At 38.6% G+C, this 23,139-nt stretch overlaps 1 protein-coding gene and 1 pseudogene across 1 annotated transcript in view; one reads left to right on the top strand and one right to left on the bottom strand.

Moving 5' to 3' along the window:
- LOC137242434 (uncharacterized) overlaps nt 1-15,575 on the bottom strand; it is a 105,893-nt gene extending 90,318 nt beyond the window's left edge. Inside the window, exon 1 of the mRNA XM_067769720.1 lies at nt 15,450-15,575. The gene's annotated coding sequence lies outside the window, so the exon portion shown is untranslated. The remainder of the gene's footprint in view (nt 1-15,449) is intronic.
- Nucleotides 2,850-3,594, top strand: LOC137242433 (GPI mannosyltransferase 2-like; annotated as a pseudogene).
- Nucleotides 15,576-23,139: the final 7,564 nt, after the last annotated feature.

Raw genomic sequence — 23,139 nt, 5'->3', positions numbered from 1 at the left:
TTATTGGTAGATATTAAATAGACAGGAAATAATATTACCTTTGATAAACGGCAGAGATCGTTGGCGGCAGATGTGTACGCGTTGGCTGTTAGAATCCAAGAGGCCGGTTGTATAGCAAGCTACAACCGTTGACCCGCAAAATCCTCCGTTTTGGAGGGGAAAGGCACCCACACATCAACCCCGACATGCATATGCATGAGTGCTGACAAAAAACACACATACACGTACATGTACATGCATGCACATGCATGTGGCGGTGATGGTGTGGGTGGTTACAAATCAATTCGAGTATCGAGTATCGATTCGCAGGGTTGCATTGGGGGAGGGGAGGGGGGGTCGCAGACAGATGCGGAAAAAGTTAGGCATCCTGCCTAAACATGCCGGCCCCCCTTGCGATACGCAACATCGTTTTCCGCCAATGACCTCCGCTGAAACGAGAAAAATTAATATAAGACTTACACACTAAACTTAATCTAAATGAGGAGTTCGTCTGACGACGCAAAATGGCCGGGAATCCTTTCCGACTTGCTTCGCATTCCACCTGAGCTAAGATGAAAAAATTAGCGGTCATGAGCAGTTATAAGTGAATATTTCTTGCCATTGAATTATACATAAATATAGAAATTCAGAATGTAATATGTGTATAGTTGATGGCCAGTAAGGTTGGACGAAGAGGCCGAGGTCTCCGTTCCAGAGTGCCACCATTTTTTGTTATTCTTTGATTTTTGTCGTTCCGGATGGAGAGGCGGAGGTCTCCATTCCAGATTTGCGGTTTTTTTTTGTTGGTTGGACGAAGAGGCAGAGGTCTCCGTTCCAGACTCGAGGGTTTTGAGGTTTTTCTGGGCTGGACGAAGAGGCCGAGGTCTCCGTTCCAGCGTATAACGTGTCGTGTCGCTCTCAGGTCGACTGTGGCATTTTATGGATGTGCCAGGGCGAGTGGCCGTGAGGTTGGTTGGGTGATGCGCGTTTTCGCTGCAGCGCATGTATTTCGTCAGTTGTGTATTATATTATTACCCTATAAAACACTTGGTCACAAAACTTACCCACGCCCATGCAAATGTGACTACGAATATAACTTATCACCGTAAAATGACTAGTCAAATGACGTGGAATGACGAGAGCGTTTTTGCAAGGTGGTTAGTGCTGTGATTTTGAACAGCTTATGCATTTCAACAAAACCAGAAAGATTGCGGTGTGTGGGAGTTTGGAACGGACGTGATTCCAAGCCACCCGCGCAATATTACTTGTTTTCGTGATACGCGTGTTGTTTTATTAACAAACGTACGTTAAAATAGATGAATAAACCGAGTTTAAAACGAAGCGTAGAGGCTGACGAAGGTATGTATTTAATTTTGTGCGACAGCTCATGACGAATAGCGAAAATCGTAATTAAATTCGAAAGTGTACCAACTGCCGGTGCTTGCATGCAGATTGGCGATGCGTTCTCAACGACGCATTCTATCTGCACGTACAATTTTGAGATAGCATGCAACCCTGTCGTGTATTTATTGGTTAGCTGACAGCTGGTATGGTGAATTTGTGGCGTGCGAGTATATATATATATACATATATGTATTGGCTTGCCCTTGAAAAAAAAACTAGGTCACTGGGACAGTAGCACACTAAGCCAGTAGAAACAGTTGACTTTTTTCAATTTCGGGACTTTGTCGTGTCGGGATTCTTTAATTTCGGGACTCGGATTGGTTTTGTACCGAGCCCTTATAATGACCTTTTGTGATATCTGTTGTTGAAAAACAACAAGTCCTACCCCCCAGCCAAAAAAGAACAAGCAGTACCGACGGCAAAAGGAACCAGGAAATAAAAAAAACATTTTTTTGTTTTTTTTTCTTTTTGTTTTTTTGAATGAGGGTGTAATTAATTTTGAATGAGATTTCTTCCTTTATTTTTGTGCGTAAGTATGTTTTCGGACTGCCCGATGTGTCAGTATGGGTCAAAAAGGCCGATCCCGATTTTGTGTTTTGCGGGCTTTCGGTACCTGCCTGCACATTTTGTGCAGCACTACATCGTGTGAGAGACAACTTATACAAACACACATACATAATTATGCCCACGGCGAAATACAAAAAAAAAGAACAATCATTTCTTGTAGAGAATGGAATTTTCAACTGAATTGAAGTAAACGGTAAACCTCTTTGCCGTTTCTTCATTCAATTCATTTTAATGCGTGGCTGGAGTACGGTGCTGGTGATTAAATATAAAAAAAAAAAAAAAATGTAAGGCGCGATAACCTCCGAAGAGATCTAAGGCCGAGCTTCTCTTCCAATTTGCGTCGTGCTCCTCTTGATTTTTCCCTACAAATTGGCCGGACGGGACCTACATGTTTTATGCCGACTCCGAACGGCATCTGCAAGGCAGATGAGTTTTCACTGAGAGCTTTTCATGGCAGAAATACACCCGGAGCGCTTGCCAAACACTGCCGAGGGGCGACCCCGCTTAGAAAAATGTTCTTCTAATTGAAAAATCTTATTTCTAAAATTTTGATGTTGCTTTGCCCGGGAGTTGAACCCAGGGCATACGGTGTGATAGGCGGAGCACGCTACCATCACACCACGGTGGCCGCATTAGTGAGGAGGAAATATGGTAAGTAACTTTTAATATTTTCTTTTATTTCTTGTTATAAATAAATTTTCTTTCGTTTTCTTATTAGTTTCCTTTATTTTTTTAATTTCCTTACATTTTCAGGTGCAGATGGGACAGGACATCGGGGTTATCGTTGGTTTTTTTTTTTTTGATTACCGGCATCGCAAAAGAGGTGCTCCAACTGCGGCGCCGGCCACGCTGTCAGTTGTCACACTTATGCGATGCCCATTTGTGCACTTTATTAATGAATTTTTTCTTTGCAGGTTAGTGATGTTGGATATCCTATATATTTTATGCTACGTCACAGCATAGTTAATCATGTCAAGAAGACATACCATTGTTTTACCACATTGAAACTGGTGACTTGCATCCTAGCGGCTTTAATGCCTTTAACATTCTTCTATTTCTATGCATTCGAACAATTTTTTTATGTCCGATCGTACAATGGTACATACATCAGCGGTATTGGATTATGGACGTAAAAGAAATTTATATTTTGGCTGGTCAGAGAAAACCTGAACATTCGCCATGGTGTGATAAGACATTTCCATTCCCATATTCATATATACAGTCGCATTATTGGAATGTTGGTTTTTTACGTTAATATGAAGTAAAACAATTACCAGGTTTTATCTTAGCATTACCGGTGCTTGCGTTCCTTCTCTATCACTGCGTCAAATACTTTAAGAGTTTTCCTAAGCACATTATTGCCAAATTATCCTATTGTGCAACTTTTAAAGAATATAAATCGCTGACATTTGTGCTGCATGCGCTACTTCTTACAGTGTTTTTCACATTCTTCGTACAGTGCAGATATCGACGCTTTTATTGTGCTCACCTTCACCATGCATTTATTGGTTTGCGGCGGATCAGTTGCCCAAGACATTTGATCAAATAAAATTGCGTTCGAAGGCTGGTTCTGTATTAGTTTGGTTTACGAGTTATTACTTGATTGGTACAGCACTATTTTGCAATAATCTGCCGTGTACGTAAGGTAGGAAATGAAACTAACAATAAACTATAGACAAAATGCAATATACAGCGTGTTATTTGAAATATATGAATTGGCGGCGGAAATTCTTTTTCATACCATCACTGGTTTACTAGAACATAATGACTTACAAGCTTTTGGCCTGCGAAATTCTTCATTTCATTGTCAGCACAAGTTCCCCCTGTGGGTTAGGGGTTAGAATATGCCCACGGTAGGTATACCGGTCGTAAAAGGCGACCATAATACCATGGGTACCCAATCCATGAGTAAGGTGTTTTACTCGAAAGGTAGCAGGGTGGACGCGGGTATCACCCTGTGGGACCCTAGGCAAGGTCTTTATAAAAACTGCTACCGCGGGAGCAGGAGAAGCCAGTGTGATCTGGTGCACTGCATCGAACGATGCTTTGTACTCAGGTCTCACCTCCTGTCCTGGGATGGCCCCCTTGTGGGAGCATCGCGGTGGATGTGGTTTCAAATAGAGTTCACTTATGACACACGCTCTGAGTATACTTGTTTTCCCTTGGGGACCTAAGACCCAAGGGAATTCGGTCTCATGCTTGCCACAAGAATCCTAATTTCATTGAGAAACTGACCCTGAGGGGCAGATGAAAGGTCGGCCACATCCCTTAATTGTGGCAACCGGAGATGCCGGTTATATATGCTGTTAAACGGTGACGAAAGATGGTGAAGGAACGCATGTCTATCGTCAGCCGAAAAACAATCGATAATTGTACGAGTGGGCCGGTGCTCATCTCGTCTTTTGAGATGTTTGAGGCTGCTTTAGACTGCGTAAGCGAATAGGAGGCGTTCACGGTGTGGATGGCCACATGCAAATATGTGGCAAGATTTGACGTTGTCAAATCACTGCAGTATGGCGGACTGCAATGCAAGGATATCTCTGGGGCAGGTACTCGGTCACTTACAGGTCTGTGAGCGGAAAAGGTTATACACATCCCTTTAATTGTGGTAGGAGTTTATTTGGAGGCATAATTGTTTCGTAATTGAGTAAAAATTGGAGCGAAATTAGTTGCAAAAATGGAAGCCAATAGTAGCACAATATGGCGTGCAATGGCAAGTCAACGTAGTGTGGTCTTAAGCGATGTCGAGAGACATTGCTGAGACGGGCACTCGGCACTCACAGGTCTATGCGCGGAAAAGGTTGGTCACATCCCTTGATTTTAATTGTGATGGAGTTTTATCGACGGAGCATAATTTGATGCCAAGCTCACTCTGTTTGTCAACGTAGTGCGGCCCTTAAGCGATATCTAAGCAAAACCAAGCTCCGTCGTTTTATACATTGTTGTAACACTGCAGGATAGAAAAGGTTGGTCACATTCCTAAATTGCGACAAAACACAATATCTCAATCTGATTAACATGTTAATCAGATATCGAGATATCAAAATCAATGAAATAGGGATTCTGGGGCAAGCACGGAACTCGCGGTGGAGTTGCCGTGCAACCGGGTGCCATTACCCGAAAATGGAAGATGAGGATGGATAGTCCTCCTCGGCCAAACCAAGGCTGGTTGACTTGAACACCCCAGCTCACCGATTTGGTACCAACCTGTTGGGCCGAAGATCAACGGACATTGGTCTGTGTTTTACACCGGAGGTAAGTCTACGAAGACAGGGACTCCCGTAAGCACTCACTGGCTGTATGTCAGCACAAGTCCCATAAAATCATCAAGAAGAAGAAAAGCAAATACCAAAACTCAACTATTAGACTAAAATTAATTATTTACAAGGCATGTTTTTTTTTTTTTGCTGATAAGGCAACAAATGAACATTTATATAAAATGGCTTCTGAATTACGTGAAGCTATCGAAATCCAATCACTTAATGTTGCTAGCACTTGGATAAAATTAAATGATCTTTTAAGTATGCGCCTAGCATTTGGTACAGCCGGCCTACGTGGTAAAATGCGAGCTGGCTTCAATGGTATGAAAGATCTTGTCATAGCACAAACCGCGCAAGGCTTGGCCACTTATATGAAAGTTCAATTCAATGATAACGAACGAAAACACAAGCGGTATGGGTTCTGGCTATGATGGACGTCATAATAGTAAACGATTTGCTGAGTTATCTGCAAATATATTTATGGATGCCGGCTTTAAAGTTGACCTCTAAACGATTGGTAGCAACCCTTTAGTGCCCTTTCCAATACGTCATTTCAATTGTTTAGGTGGTGTAATGGTTACTGCGTCGCAGAGTCCAAAAGATGGGAATGGTTATAAAGTGTATTGAATGATAGTGCACAAATTATAATACCGCATGACAAAAATATAGTCAAATATAATAAGCAATTTAGAGCCAAGGGCAGACAGTTAGGGTACATCAAATGCGTATGAATCGGAACTTCTAATTGCTCCATAAGAGGCTATTGAGGCTTATGTTGTTAGAGTACGTGAGACTTTACCCCCATCGATTATGGAGGTGAATAGTCAAAGCAATGTACTTGTGGGTTATAGGGCGATGCATGGCGTGGGATTATGCTGGAGCTACAGATTCACTTAAGCCATCATCAAGCACCTCGGTATAAGGTAGATGAAAATTTTCGATTCCCGACTGTTGTCACCGACTGAAAAATTTGCAGTCTCTAGTCTTACAAGAGCATATTGATTTACCCCATTCCGACCACTCTACCGTCAAATAAAAAAAATGTTTGATTTTACCACCGTTCAAAACTAGGTAATATTATGGAGCACTTACGCAGTGAGCACCCTGAAGCGTATCATAAAACCTTTTCCTCAGAAGAAACACCAGAGCATGAGTTAGTCAAGTCGGCATCATGGCAGTGTGACGTAGACGCGTTATTGGAATCCCGACATAGATATGTGACATCAGGGCGCGGGTACAAGCTTCAAAGCAAAAGATTATGTGACACGTGAGCATACAATAGCTTGATGGAAGAATGCGGTTGAAAGTGGCGCAGATATGGTAGAATTCGATGTACGGCTACGCAAAGATTCGGTGCCGGTAGTGTATCCAAGAGTTTATGATTTATGTGTCGCTGAAAGCAAAAGGTAGCAAACTATTGGGCTATGATGAGACGCGCCCTATGGACAATGTGCGTGCATTTGGGATTGGTTTAAGGAGGCCAAATGTTGGAACTTAGACGAGTGCGTTCTGGAATCCAATTTGAGCGTGACGGTATGATCACCAGGCATGATGCTTTATATCGCAGTGAATCGGGGCGGCGTTATACGGTAAGATGTGGAAATATATACAGCTTTTATGTGAAACCTGGATGTGTTCCTTTTTTAGGATTTAGTTCATCCTTTATTGATCACACGTACATTCCCGTATTCCTCAGCCGAAATGGAGCAAATTGCGCGCTCGTATCGGAAGTCTGCAATTGGAGGAAACAGCTTACGCCCGTTTCGGTGAGTGGTTGAGTTAGAATTACTGTATTTACTTTGAGCTATTTGACTCAAGTTCAAAACTGCTCTCGATTTTATAAAATCAGAAATAAGAACAAAAGGGGTGGGGTTTTTTTTTTTTTTTTTTTTTAGAGGTTCTTGTTCGGTGAAACGATAATTTGGAATCTGTCACTCCAGTCATTCATATGAGTAGTCGCTATCTCACGTATTTCCTTAATCCGATTCACCATCTAAGAGCTATTGCCCACTCAGCACTTGGGTGCTTAACTTTTGATTACTCCTTCTGAATACATAATGAATTATCATACAAGTTAACAGAAGAAATAATCAAATATGAATACTTTTAATGATCAAAAAGGAAACTGAGTATCGCCTTCCAATCACAGTTGGGGCTCATATTGGAATCAAATGTGTTTGCTTTTGGTGATCGAGGATTTCAAATCATGTTTCCTTCAACTTTATGAATCTTTCCGCCCTATTTTGATTGACTGAATACTGGCTTTATACTTGTTAAAAATATGTTGACGAATATGATCAGAAAGGGACTGTCCACCCATTAACGTTAAATTTTGTAATGATATCCAGTAGGAAGGAAAGCGTTTTGACATATTGATCGTCAATGATCATTCAAAAATCCTCACAGGTACGGTCCATTTTCCTCCCGATGATACATGAATTTGCGAATTGAAAATACTTTTAAATGTGAACGTTTTGATCATCTTGAGGTAGGACATTTGGATGTATTCTGTGATCCCATTTTTCAAGGGGGGAAAAGTAGTGGAGAAATCAGCGCCTTTTGGGCATAGTGTTCATTTCTGTAAGGTTCCCCCCCTTTTTAATAGTTATTTCAAGATTTTGGGTGATGGGATGAATCTTGATACAGTCTGTTGGTCTCGCGCCTTTTGGTGATGCATAGGTGTTCTGTGGCAGATCGTGGGTCTGCGTTAGGTTTGCTATGGGCTTCGTTGCGCGCCATCGAGTGCAAAGGTTGTCTATGGCAGATCGGTTCGCCCTTCTGCGGTAGGCTTTCTAGTGTCCTCGTTATGGGATAACGAGTGAATGGGAGGGTTTTCTGATGTCCTCGCTCTGGGTGAGCGAGTGACTTTGGGTTTGATTTGTTGGAAATTTAAAGATGATGGGCTGAAAGCCTTTAGGTTCTGTGGCAGATGCGGATCTTCATTAAGGTTGTTGGCCTCGTTCCGGGTGAACGAGAGCTGGGGTTCATTTTTTTTTGAAAGTAGGGATATGGAGGAACGGAGGGATTGTTAGGAGGAACTCTTAGCCTTCTAGCAATCTATCTCTTCCGTTGGAAGAAGGATCAGTTTGACTAAAGGTCGTCTGACTTGACCCTTCTCGGTTTTGAGGTCGACTACGCCTACTCGGTCATCTTCGCCGGGGTGTACGTTGACAACTCGACCTAACCTCCATTCGTTGGGAGATAAGTTGTCCTCTTTGAGGACAGCGAGATCTCCCACTTTTATATTCTGTCTGGGATGCTTCCACTTCACCCGTTTTTGAAGTTCGGATAGATATTCCACCTTCCATCGTTTACAAAAAGTGTGATGGAGGGCTTTGAGTTTCTGCCACCGATTGATCATCGAGGCAGAGCTCGCACTCGCATCTGGTTCTGGCGGAGCCAGTAGGTGGCTGCCTGTGAGGAAGTGGCCTGGGGTAAGCGGCTCACGGTCCGTTGGGTCATTGGATGCCGGGCTGAGCGGCCGCGAGTTCAGGCATGCCTCGATGCGGCACAAGAGTGTATAGAATTCCTCAAATGTGAATTTGTGTGGTGAGGCTATCTTTTTGAAGTGGCTTTTGAAGCTTTTCACTCCAGCCTCCCACAGCCCTCCCATATGGGGAGCGCCCGCAGGGATGAAATGCCAAGTGAGTGACTGGTGGCTGTACTTCGAGACAGCATTGTCTCGGGCTAGTGAAATGAAAGTTTTGAATTCCGATCGTAGGGATCGTGAAGCTCCGACAAAGTTTGTACCGTTGTCGGAGTAGACGTTTTTGGGGCATCCGTGTCTAGATATAAAACGGGCAAAAGCCGCAAGAAATGATGGGGTGCTGAGGTCAGTAGTGGCCTCCAGATGAATCGCCCGTGTGGAAAAACACACGAAAAGGCAGATATAGCCTTTGGATAGTCGACATCCTCTACCGCGGTAACTTTTGATGTCGAAGGGTCCGGCGAAGTCGACACCAGTATTCGTGAATGCACGGCTGAATGTCGTGCGTTCGCGAGGGAGAACACCCATAAGTTGAATCTGAGCACGCTTTCGGTGTATAGTGCAAACTTTGCAATTGTGAATTGTTGCCCTAATCATGGTTTTGATGTTAGGTATCCAATATTGGGTGCGTATCAGACGTAACATGAGTTGGTTTTCCCCATGCAGACTTTGTTGATGAAACATTAGGACTGTCAGACGGGATAACCTGCAGTTGTATGGGAGGAGGATTGGGTGGCGTTCATTAAAAGCTAAGTCCTTTGACGCCCCGAGTCGCCCTCCTACCCGAATGATGCCATCTTGGTCTAAGTAGGGATTAAGTGAGAGTATTGCACTTTTCCCTGCAATTGGTTTTCCGGCCTTTAGATCATTATATTCGGAACTATAATGTTGTTTCCGATAGATTTTAATTAAGAGTTGGGCTACTGATTTGATCTCATCAGGAGATCAGACTAAAGGTGACTCGACCTGAAATGATTTTTTTGTTTTGGGGTGAGTCCTTTGGTAGAACCTCATAACGTATGAGAGCACCCGTAAAGACCTAGGTAGGTCTGAAAAGCGGTAGTACATCGGTAGTATTTACTGTTGTTGTTGCGCAGGTCTTCGCCCTCTTTTCCTCTACGGAGGTGATGTAGTCACTTTCTTGTGCTGGCCATTGGGAAGTGTCTTCTTGCAGCCAAGAAGGTCCCTGCCACCACAACGAATTGTTGACCAATTAAGAAGCAGGTAATACTCTGCTACCTAAATCTGCTGGGTTAGATTCTGAGTTTACATGCAACCAGTCCTTATTTCCGACCATGTCGATGATCTTGGTGATCCGATGTGCAACGAAAGTGGACCAGGAACACAGCGGTTTCCTTATCCATGCGAGGACGATAGTTTAATCCGTCCAAAGGTGCACTTTCACTGGTCCCAACTTGACGTTCCTGAAAATTGATTCGGTGATTTCCGCTAACAGCACGGCTCCGCAAAGTTCCAATCGTGGAAGAGAAAGAGTTTTCACTGGGGCTACTCGGGTTTTGGCTAGAAGTTGGTTTGTCCCGATGTCATTATCCGTTTTCACGCGCATGTAAACGGCTGCTGCAAAAGCCTTCTCGGATGCGTCACAAAATCCATGGATCTCGATGTCGGTTCCTGGTGAAAAGTTGACCCATCTAGGTATCCTCATTTTATCGATTTCATGGTATTGGTCGGTGAAGGTTTTCCATCGTTCCAGCGCACTGGTAGATACTGGTTCGTCCCAAGCGGTGCCTTCCAACCAAATGCTCTGCATGAGTATTTTTGCCACAATGACCATTGGTGCCAGCCACCCTAATGGATCGAAAAGTTTGGCGATTGCTGATAGTATCGCTCTCTTTGTAATGTTTTCCGGGTTATCCAGCGTCCCTGCTTTAAAATAAAATAAATCGGAGAGGGCATTCCATCGAATTCCTAATGCTTTAACTGAACTGGTATCTTCGAAGGCCAGGAAGTTTTCAATGAGGAGGTCTGCTTTGGGGATGTCCCTTAGAATGTCCTCTGAATTGGATGTCCATTTGCGAAGTGGAAAGCCCGCGGATTGTAGGACTTGACGAATTTCATCTCTGGCTTTAATGGTCGATGTGATCGTATATCCACCCGCTAACATGTCATCTACATACATGTATTCTCGCAGTATGCTAGCCGCTAGCGACGTCGTCTGCTAGTTGTAGGAGCGTTCTAATCGCGAGATATGGCGCGCGATTCACTTCGAAGGTAACCGTCTTTAATTCGTAGAGACTAATAGGGTCATTCGGGGAAGTGCGATACACAATGCGTTGAAATTTGGTGTGATTTTCGTTCACCCAAATTTGTCGATACATCTTTTCGATATCGCTATTGAAGACGAAACGGTATAGTATCCATCGTAAGATAAGGATGGGTAGATCGGCTTGCAGAACTGGGCCTGGGAGTAGAATATCATTTAGGCTCTTCCCGTTGGCCGTAGAGCTCGAGGCATTGAATACTACGCGTACCTTTGTAGTGGTACTTTCCGCTTTAATAACGGCGTGGTGGGGCAGGAAGTAATGATCCGAATCGTCGGATGGGATATTCTTTTTTAATTTTCTCATATGTCCGAGCGTTTCATATTCTGACAACACTCGAACATATTCTTTGCCTAAATCTGGGTTTTTTATTAGCCGCCCCTCATTCCGGAAGAATTGAGAGCATGCGCGTTTCAGGGACGGTCCTAAATTAATGTTTTTAGGGTAATCCTGCCTGAATGGTAGTGATACGGTGTATCTTCCATCTTCATCACGTTTCGTTGTTTCTTTAAATAATTTTTCGCAATACCTCTCATCTTCGTTTAATATTTTATGTTTTGGTACATTTTCTACCTCCCAGAAAGCTTTTAATTGATTGTCTAACGCAACTTCGTTGTAGAAAGACATGATGCTCTTCGTTGGATTTGGTGCTTCTATTCGACCGGTTAGTATCCAACCGAACACTGTCTCTTGGGCCAGAAGTGTGTTAAGCACGTTTTTCTTGAGGCCACTTAATATGATTTGGGGATATATGTCTCCGCCAAGTATGAGGTCTACGTCTTCATTGACGTAGAACCTCTTGTCTGCCAAAACCAAGTCTGGGAATGCCTGCATAGTCATTGCGTTGATATGGCAGGATGGAAGATTCCCAGTGAGTTTCGCTAGAACTAGTACAGGTGTAGTCAGGCTGAAGCACGGATCCACTGGTGAACGTAATTCGATGTTGGATGCTTGTTTCACCTGAGCTGACACCGCATTGGTGATGCCTGAAACATGGGCATGAATTTTCCTCGCTGGCAAATTGATTCTGCGTTTCAGTCTTTCAGTTATAAAGGAACATTCAGACCCAAAATCAATTAATGCCCGCGCGGAGAAGTCGGTAACATTATGGTGAATGTGTACGCGAGCAGCTCCTAATAGCACACCTGTGCTGGATTTGGCATGGCAGGATTTGACATTCTGGTTCGTAGAGGAAGGTGGATGTCCCGATTCCTGTCTTTTCCGTGCCTGACAGATGCGGAAAAAGTAAGGCATCCTGCCTAAATAGTAATTTTTCAGTAGGGCTTTTGTTCTTGTGAATATCACGGTGCTAACAATAAGCGACAAACAGTTTTTGGAACAAAAATATTAGTAAAATGAACGAAATTTTAAAAAATAGCAATTATCCGAGCACCCTAATAAAAATTCTAACTGAATCAAAAGTAATTGAAATAAACAGCATACAAAGTAAAACAAGACGAGAAGAGAGAGAAACAAAACAATATTTCAGTGTAACATACATACCGAAACTCACAGAAAACTTTAGCAAATCACTCACCAACAACAAACTGAAAATATCACTCGCCTACAAATCAAACCAAACATTATCGACGATATTTACAAGAACAAAAACCCCTCCTGAAAAACTACAGCAAAGCAATGTAGTCTACGAAATAACATGCAAAGGCAATAAGAACGAAGACTGCAACAAAATATATCTCAGTCAGACATAGAACATACAGCTGATATAAAGAAAAAGAAGCAAAGCACGGCGTTATCACAGCACACAACAGAAAACAGCCATGCAGCTGATTTAGCGAATATACGAATACTTGATAAAAACAAACAAGGAAAACCCAGACTAACATTGGAAAGCTTAAGAATTTTACAAAACAGAGACAAAACAATAAATAAAAAGATACCGATGACGTCGCCGCTGCCTATACTTTATGCCTATAGTCAAATTTATTAGTTTAGTATGACAATGATACCACAAAAGAATGGTACAAATAACATTTTTTAGAATAATTTAATATTAAAAACAATATAAATATGTAAGTTTGATAAATGTTTCATTAGGGTGTTACATGTTTATTTGTGATTTGTGATATTTATCATGTATTTATGTGTATATAGAAATGTGATGTAATATTAGTTTTCATTTCGGTTTTTACCACATATTTCAATGTTTTTTGTTGTCTTTTCTTAAATAAACAGATGTCCCCCTGAAGAAGCTAGAGAGACTAGCGAAACGTCGGGTAGAAAGATGGAATAAAGTTTTTATTTTGCATCTAACATACATTGGTCAAAAAGCCTAACCAAAATTTACTTCTATAAATAAATTGACCGGAAAAATTCATTACTATTTACTAATTTTCTTTTTTGCGTTATAAGTTCAACTCACCTACCAAGTTTCATAGCTTTTTCCGTCTTTGGTAATGAATTATCGCACTTTTTCGGTTTTTCGAAATTTTCGATATCGAAAAAGTGGGCGCGGTTATAGTCCGATATCGTTCATTTTAAATAGCGATCTGAGATGAGTGCTCAGGAACCTACATACCAAATCTCATCAAGATACCTCAAAATTTACTCAAGTTATCGTGTTAACGGACGGACGGACATGGCTCAATCAAATTTTGTTTCGATCCTGATGATTTTGATTTATGGAAGTCTATATCTATCTCGATTCCTTTATACCTGTACAACCAACCGTTATCCAATCAAAGTTAATATAATCTGTGAGCTCTGCTCAACTGAGTATAAAAAGGAGGCTACAATTGATACACATATCAATGAACAGCTAATCGCTGAAACTCAAAAGTGGAAAGAAATTTTATATAGAATTTTGGGTGAAAGAGGTCCGGCTTTCAAGGCGAAGGTATATATCTTGGTGAACGAAACGATGGATATTTTGTGGGCATCTAAGATCTCATAAGCCATTATGATCCGATACTTAGAGATAATTTGGAGAAAGTTAGGATTCCACAACAGCAGCACAGACGTTTACAAGTTCACTATCTTTCCCAGACATTCAGAACGAGTTTATAGAAATTTGTGCAAAGCACGTGAGGGAAACTATATTAGATAAAGGCAAGAAAGCCAAGTATTTTGCCTTTATCGTTGATATTATGCCTGATGCTAGTAACGTTGACTACGTTCATTTTGCGCTAACTCCGTTTCAATTCGAAAGCAACAAATTTTACAATTCAAGAACGGGTTTTTGTCTTTCGTGAATTGTAACCAAAAAACTGGTCAGAAAATCGCTGATCTAATTTGCCATACTTGATTCAAGATTGTCGTGCAGAAGGGTACGATAACGGCGCCAATATGAAAGAATCTTACAACGGAACACTACGTCACATTCTCGACAAAAAACTCGAATACTGATTACTCGCGTTGTGCAACGCACAGTCTCAATGTATGTGGTGTTGATGCTGCAGAATTTTGTGCGGTTGCAATTACTTTTTTCGGAGTTGTACAAAAATGTTTTGCTATTTTCGGCAGCACTCCACAACGATGGGACATCCTCAAAAAAAATGTACCCAGCTTTCTTCATTGTCTTTCAGCCAAAATCCAAATTTGACTGCGCAAGCATACGGTGATGTTACCGGCATTCTCAAGTACATCAACAAGTTCGAATGCATCTTGCGGTCCTCAATTTGATTCAAAATACTGACTAACATTAATGAAAGAAACGTGGTCCTCCAAGCTAGAGACGCCACCATAGATGTTGAGGTCCGACACTAGATGCCTTATTAGCTGACTTGAAGTTGAACAGGAACCAATGAGAAACAATTTTAAACAAATGCAAAACAGTTGCTATTCAATTGAACGTCTCGCCGAAGTCTCCGGACATTCGAATGAGAAAACCGAAAAGACGTTTTGAAGATAATGGAAATGATGTAATTACGGATGATCCAGAGTCTGATTTTAAAAACAATTGGTGATCGTCGATTCGGTAATCACTGGCATTACTGAACGATTTGCAGCTATGAGAAATTTAAACGAGACGTTTTCCTTTTTGTGGCAATTTGAAAACATGAATGAAAGCACGGTTCTGGCGAGCGCAGCAAAATTTGTCGAAAAATACAAGTCGGACATTTCTCAAAGCTTAGAATGCGAAATAATTCCCTTGAAACACATTTACGAAGCAAATTTTGATAAAGGTCTGTCACCATTGGAATTGCTAAATGCCAACTACATATGCTCAAAAACTGTATACGATTTCCCCCAATATTTGTGTTGCTTTACGTATCTTTTGAACTATACCTGTCACTGTAGCAAGAGAAGAACGTTCCTTCAGCGTCCTTTCAAAATCAAACACCTTCATAGATCGTGTTCATCTCAAGTGCAAGTTTCAGGACTTGTCACGCTTTGTGTTGAATCCGTTTTGGCAAGAAAAGTTAAATTTTGATATTATTATAAAAATTTTGCAGCGAAAAAAGCAAGTAAAGCCACTCTTTGATATCCGAACTTTTGTACAATATTTACCGGATTTAAAACGATGGCAGGATCGCCATGTAAAATGTATGCTTTTAGATTTAAAACAAAATGATTTTTGTTGGCGCTAATGTTCAGCGCAAACATCAGATTTATAATTCTTCTTTATTAAAAAAATGCTTTGCCTTTTATAGGAATTCTACTTACAATACTATGACAACATATTTGTACAATATTTTCACACTAAAAATAACTACATTCTATTTTTATATATGGGGTATTCCATCCCATTTCGACCAATTTTGAACCCGACCCCTTTAGAATTGGCTGAAAATTTTGCTTCTTTTTCTAGCTTACGAAAAACGTTTTTCAGAAGTTTTTCAAATTTATTCATCAAACTCAAAAAAAGTTACGAATTTTTAAAAAAACACCGTTTTTGTTTTCAAAATGCTATAACTTTTTCAAAAATTGACCGTTTGGGATCTTTTTTTTTTAATTTGTTTTTAAATGTACTTTTCGGAAAAAATACAAAAAAATTTTTAAAGTTTTTTTTGTAATTTTTCAGTTTTTCGCGATTTTTCGAATTTCACCCTTTTTTTCTCATAAAAAACTTCAATCAATTCTGCAATCATCCCTACTAATCCCGGAGTGGGCCGAGAAATTTTTTTTTTTTTTTATTTAATTGAAAAAAGAAAACTTTAAAATTTTTTTTTTATTTTTTCCGAAAAGTACATTTAAAAAAATATTTAAAAAAAATGATCCCAAACGGACAATTTTTGAAAAAGTTATAGCATTTTTTTTTCAAAATATTTAAAACTTATTTTAAGTTGGATAACGGTGTTTTTTTCAAAATGCTATAACTTTTTCAAAAATTGGCCGTTTGGGATCATATTTTTTTTTTTAAATATGTTTTTAAATGTACTTTTCGGAAAAAAACACAAAAAAAATTTTAAAGTTTTTTTTCCATTAAATAAAAAAAAATTCTCGGTCCACTCCGGGATTAGTCGGGATGATTGCAGAATTGATTGAAGTTTTTTATGAAAAAAAGGGCGAAATTCGAAAAATCTCGAAAAACTGAAAAATTACAAAAAAAACATTAAAAAATTTTTTGTATTTTTTCCGAAAAGTACATTTAAAAACAAATTTCTAAACAAAAAAAAGATCCCAAACGGTAAATTTTTGAAAAGTTATAGCATTTTAAAAACAAAAACGGTGTTTTTTTTAAAATTCATAACTTTTTTTGAGTTGGATGAAAAAATTTGAAAAACGTCTTTCGTAAGCTAGAAAAAGAAGAAAAACTTACAGCCAATTCTAAAGGGGTCGGGTTCAAAATTGGTCGAAATGGGATGGAATACCCCATATATATTCAGTACAATATTATTATTACCTAACTATGTAATAATATTTGGTCAGTCGCACCGACAAACTGATGTTGTCATTCAGTTATGTTTACGGGTTAAGCAACTGTAAATGTATATGGCTCCCCGCTGGGTTCAATGTAACTTAGTTATGCCGCTATGAGTAATTCGTGTGTGTTCGAAAGTGAAATTCATTTGTTTATGCATTTCAAGTTAGACATATTCTGGCGTGTACATAAGTACAAATATCTTGTAATGCGGTCATACCACATCATCCACCTTTAAGAAGAATCGCATACACTTGAGAACAATTGTATGTATTGATTTAATGACCATGTAGAGTTTACTAAATTTTAATTGATTTTTAGTTTGCTATTGTAATTTATTGTCTTGCGGTAATTTGATATTGAGCGGGAAGCGTTGTTTACTTATTTTTATATCCGTTTACATTTGCTTGCCATGTGTGATTTTTTGTGTTGACATATTTTTATTTTTTTTTCTATTGTTCCCTTGTTTGTACAAAACTTTTTTTTGAAGTACAATATATATGTACATTTGTATGGTTATGCGCTTGTGTTTATGAATAATGTTTTGCTTCAAGTGTTATTGACATTTGGTTTTACATATCAGAATTTTAAATTATTTTTGCACAGCCGGTCTTTAAGAGCGTCGACTCACTTATGGCGCGAAGCACGGCTACAACAACAGCCAAACAGCCACGATACCACATACACCAAAAAAAATACAATACGATTTTGGCAAAACGGGCAACATCTGCAACGACAATTATAAAGAAAAAAAAAAATACCAGCAACAACCACAATAAATTTTGGCGACAGCTTGTATCCATTTTTGCGCTAGTAACATATCTTGGTAACACAAGTAACAACTAACACCAGCGTAGAGAGGAGCTTTTCCAACAACACATTTAGTCATATTATGATTGTTGTATATTTTGTATATATTATTACATTTATTTAGATATTGTTATAAGGGGCATAATTTTGTTAGGGAACGGGCAGAAGGGTAGTCACTTTGTGGGTCAAGCATTTATTTTTCGAACATATAATTTTCGAGTTTTACCTTAACTCCATATTTCAAGAGTTAATGGTGGCACTTCTTCCTCCATCCTTCTTTTTCCTTTATGTTCTCCATTTTCTTTTTTTTTAATTTTTTTTCGGTTTGACATTCCATTTTTTTATCTTTTGATATCTTTATCTTCTACCATATACACATTTCTTTTTTCGTACATGTTTTCTGCTATCTATGGTAGCACCAACTAAAAAATTTCGAATTTTCAATTTAGATTTTTTTATTATTTATTTTTTTTTTACGATTATTTGGAAAATCAATTCCAACATACCTTTTTTGGTTGGCTTCACACCCCGAGATTATGCATGTGATAGGGTGCCTTCAGCACTAATAACTTTTTCCTCGTCTAATATACATTTTTTTAAATATTTTTACACTTAATCAGCACGCTTCACAGTGTTTCGTGTAGAACAAGCTAGCTGGACAAAATTATTTTATGAGATTTTCCGTTTCATATGCAGTCATCTACGTCATTTTTGTCAGCCATATGTTCTTTTTTTTATTTTTTTCCAAAATTTTAATTCATATGCATACATTTGCTTATTTCATATACAGTAACTCATGTGAATAAGTGACATAGATCCAAAAAAATGTAAAGGACTTAAGAATATTACTTTATTGTACTTAAATTGAATGGAATACAAATCTCAATACTCTAAAAAATTCTAAAAATTCGGAAAAAAAAAATTTTAATTTTTTATGAAAATTCGTCGAATTTTTTAAATATAATTTAGTTTTTGTTATAGATCGGAACAAATTTTCTTATGGGAAATTAGTTAAAATAAATTTGCGAAAGCGAAAATTGTAAGAATTATCCGAAAAAGGGTGTCTACTTATTTGTGTGAGTGACTGTACATATGTACATACATATTTTGTATTTATTTGAGTATTTATCCTGGCACTACAATTTTTACAGAATTATTTTATAGTACCAGTCAGGAATGTAAAAGTGAATTACAATAATAATAATAACAATGTAAATAATTAAATTAATTATGTCAAAATTACTTATTACAAAAACTTAAAAGTAAAGTATCATACAAAGTAGAAAAGACAATAGATTTAAATTGAATAAAACCTGATCCAACAAAAAGTTATAGGGTAGGTTATCTTTTATAATTATGTTATTATTCGCTATCATCACTTTCATTGGATGAGTCACTTGTGGAATAGTCATGAACATCAGCAACACTACTGTGAAAGCTTGAAACAACTGGGGTATTTATTGACTCCTCAACATTATCGGGGGACAGTAAATTTAAGACTTCTGAAGTCAGACTTTTAAATTTTTTTTAGGTATCTCCCTAAAACTGTTAACTAAAGGATCCGATATAGCAACATATTCATAAGATCTCTATTCGTGGCTTCACGCGTCTGCTTTTGTGTGTTATAATCCCTGAATCGTCTCAAATCTTTGTTACTGGCTTCCTGTGCTTCCTCGGAAAATTGACCAATAGGTAAAATTGCTGATTTTATAATATCAGTACTATGCACTAAGAATTTATGAACTGTAACAAGCATATTAAACCATGGATAGAGATCTATGTATAGTTTTTTAGCCTCGACCGCCAATTTTTCAAATCTTTGGATATTTGTATTGTACCCAGATGATAATGCGCGAAGGAGAGTGTCGAATCTTTTGATGAGCGTTACATCCAATCCCGTAATCTCAGCACTAGCCTCAGAATTTTCGAAAAACCTACGAGCAGTGTTGCCGTCATTGGTATTGCCGAAACCTGGTTTTGGTTTATCTTCATCAATCCATTGTATGTACCTGTTTTTATGCCTTGGTGACTGGTGCGGTAGGTTGTGGCAGGTTGAAGTCAATGATCTTCGCCTTTTTGCTTTTGGTGTGCTCTTGTTGACCTTGCGCGTTTATTTTTGTATGTTTTATGGCTACGTGTTTGTTCCCTGTACCAGGGAATTGGTTTTTCCGTTTGTAGATCAGCTTTAAAGGTTCAAATATCTCGTCGGAGCTGGTACGTACATACATCCTATTTGATATGTAGAGATAACTAAATCTACAAAAAAAAATTAAAAATAGATGTGCAAAGAATTCGCGATGATTTTTTCTTTCGACTATTAGAGAATACTTGCGACTATAACATATGTAAAATTAAGCCCGGATGTCCGCGGATGTATGTAACTTTTTTGTCCCTAAATTTAAAAATATAGGTAAAAAATACCTTTTCTTCTTAATAACGGAATGTTAAATATATTGAAAATACTCTAATTATGAAAGAATTACTATTAAAAAATTTTACTTACCTTCGAGCTTAGAATCCATCAAAAAAATTATGTAAAAGTGTTCACTTAAAAGAAATATGAATCTTAATATTCTACAAGAATTTTGCAAATTAATCAATGCATTTTACGGCCACTCCTGCCTTCTTACTTCAATTACTCAATATATATGAGCAAAAATCTCAAAAAAAGCAAAAACCCCGTTATTTTGTTTGTTTTCATTCATTTCTCATTACACTTTTCTTGGAATAAGAACTTTGTTTTTGTCCATCTAGCTTGTTCTACACGAAACACTGTGCTCTGGTAGACTTGATACTACCAAAGCACTCATTACCAAAAATGACTAGCGAGTGATCTTGGTTGAGTGATTGTGGGTGGCGACGGTGAGCGTATGTATGCATGTTAAGAGTAATTTTTTTCAGCATTTTTCAGCTAAACAACTCAACTGCAGCGGCGCCGTTGGAGAAGTTGAGACTGGTGAGTGCATCTCGAATAATTATATGCGTATGTACATATATTGGTTAAGATTACTAATCTTGAAAAAAATAGAGTAAGAGTTTGCAAAGTAAAGCAACAACGAACATATGTATATATGTCCACACATAAATTCATGCCTACACACATTTTACGTACATACACCTTTTTTTATATACTTGCACATTTTTTTTTTTTTATTACCAACTTTTGCTTTGTATTACTTTGTATCACTGCCAAAGTCCGTTTTGCGTACAAATATAAAAACAATGTTGGGAAAATGTACAACAAGATTAAAGACAAAATACCTACAAAGAAAGGAAAGAACGTTGTATACAAAATAGACTGCATCGACTGCTAACGAAGAAATAGTTACATAGGCACTACATCTCAACATTTATACAAACGCAAAAAGTGCACTCGCTATTACTTTTGGACATAGATTTGATTTCGAAGGAACCAAAGTATTGGCCAGAGAGAAAAGTTGGGAAAAAAGAATCCTATTAGAAGAAATATTTATTAAATCTGATAAAAACTGCGTTAGTAAAAGAAGCCTAGAAGATAAAAATATCAGCGATATCTGCACGTGTATTTTCTAACGATGTCAACAATCATCAGCTGCTCTACATAGTCTATCAAGCACGAACCGGCTGACAAAATTGCCTTCATCCAGTGAGTTTTACAGCTCCCGCTCCGGCTCACGCTCAATTCTCACGGGAATGCTCTGTATCATTGAGAGACTTGAGAAGAAGATGTCGTGAAATTTTCGCACATGTGATAGGCAGATGTCGCCGCTGTTTTTCATTTAACTCATACGGCGAAAGTCTAAGCAGCGACATCTATTTTTGGAAAAGTAGGTTTATTAAAGGCAGCATTGCCAAACTAAAAAGAAGTAATTAACAAATTATCTGGCTCACAAATTGAACCAGACTTCTATCTGGATTTATCTGGCTCAAATCGTTGTTGTTGCACTTACATGCAAAATTATTTATCTAGTTCAGGATTTTGCCACACGATGACGGCAAATATCAACAAACGCCAATTACGTACACATATATATAGATCGTTGTTTGAATTTGCATTGTGTTCATTTTATTACTTATTTCTTTTCAATTTTATTCAAATTTATAAAAAAAAAACTAATCCCAAAGCCCTATAATTTAAAATTTTATATATGACCATTTCTGCACAACACAGAAAACAAAATATCTATACAAAACAACAGGAAAAGGAAGAACGCACTAATTTTGAGTAATAATCTGTGATTTCAATAATTGTGTTATATATGTACTTTTGTTTGTATATGTAATTAATTATTATCAACCCTCTATTGCAATGCAAGGCCTTATATACTAAGTTTTATGTTTTTGTCATTAGGCCCTGAAGAAGACCAAAAAAAAAAGGTCGACACGTTGGCGAAAAAATAAAAAAAGGCTTTTTTCTGATTTATTGGACTCTAAACCCGAAACCAAAAACAAATTTGCAGTAAAAATTTTCCGTTTCTAGGTCACGTTTCTTACCACGGCGGTGTATAAGAAGGGGAAAAACTAGTCAACGGGCCAAAGTCTTGTTTCAACAGTGCCCGCGAATTTAATAGCATTTTTGAAAAATTTGTGCGCGTCGAAAGTTTCCGCGATACGTAAAAAGGGGTGTAGCAGTTTCCAGCAAACATATTTTGCGAAAGGTAAGACATATCCATTTTGGTTTTTTTTGGTACAGGCATGCTTGACGGCCAAAAGAAAACTTGCATCGACATATACATCCCTGCATACAAATATATGTATGCAGACGAATATATGACTATACAGACAAGAAATCCATAGGCAATTATGTATATGTGCAGGCGCATAGATACACTTTTATCTTTGGATTTCGTTAATAAATTTCATTTACATCTCATTACAGAGCACAAAATTTAATCTCGTTGGAAAAGACCCAATGGGCCCTGGTTTTGGCTACATACCGCCCGGCAACAACTACCACGCACTACACTTCATTTTTAATTTGGTGGCGCACTCCACAACAACAACCGCTATAGCATTTTTATATTGGCAACATACGACCGCAACAACCACAACAGCATCTCTTTTTTTGATTGGCGACATACCACCCGACAACCACCACACCATCTTTCTTATATTGGCGAAACACCGCTCAACAACAACTACACCATTTTTGTTATATTGACGACATACCGCTCAACAATAACTACACCATTTTTGTTATATTAGCGACGTACCGCCCAACAACAACTACACCATCTTTGTTACACTGGCGGCGCAACGCCAACAACAAATTCTTCATATTGGCGACATACCGCCCAACAACAATTACCGGCGCACACCACACCAACAACAACAACTGCACCATCTTCACTAGACTGGCGGCGCAACGTTAACCAGAGCGATCCCATATTTCGTTATATTGGCGAAATACCGTCCAACAACACCTATACGCATCTTAAATAACCACAAGCACTACACTATAATTTTATTTGACGACGCGCACCAACAACAACAACAAATTTTCACATTGGCGACATACCGCCTAACAACAGAATCATCTACAAGAAC

This window comes from Eurosta solidaginis, chromosome 2, assembly GCF_040869045.1.
Source record: "Eurosta solidaginis isolate ZX-2024a chromosome 2, ASM4086904v1, whole genome shotgun sequence".
NCBI lineage: Eukaryota > Metazoa > Arthropoda > Insecta > Diptera > Tephritidae > Eurosta > Eurosta solidaginis.
This window is presented reverse-complemented; position numbering and strand designations above follow the sequence as displayed.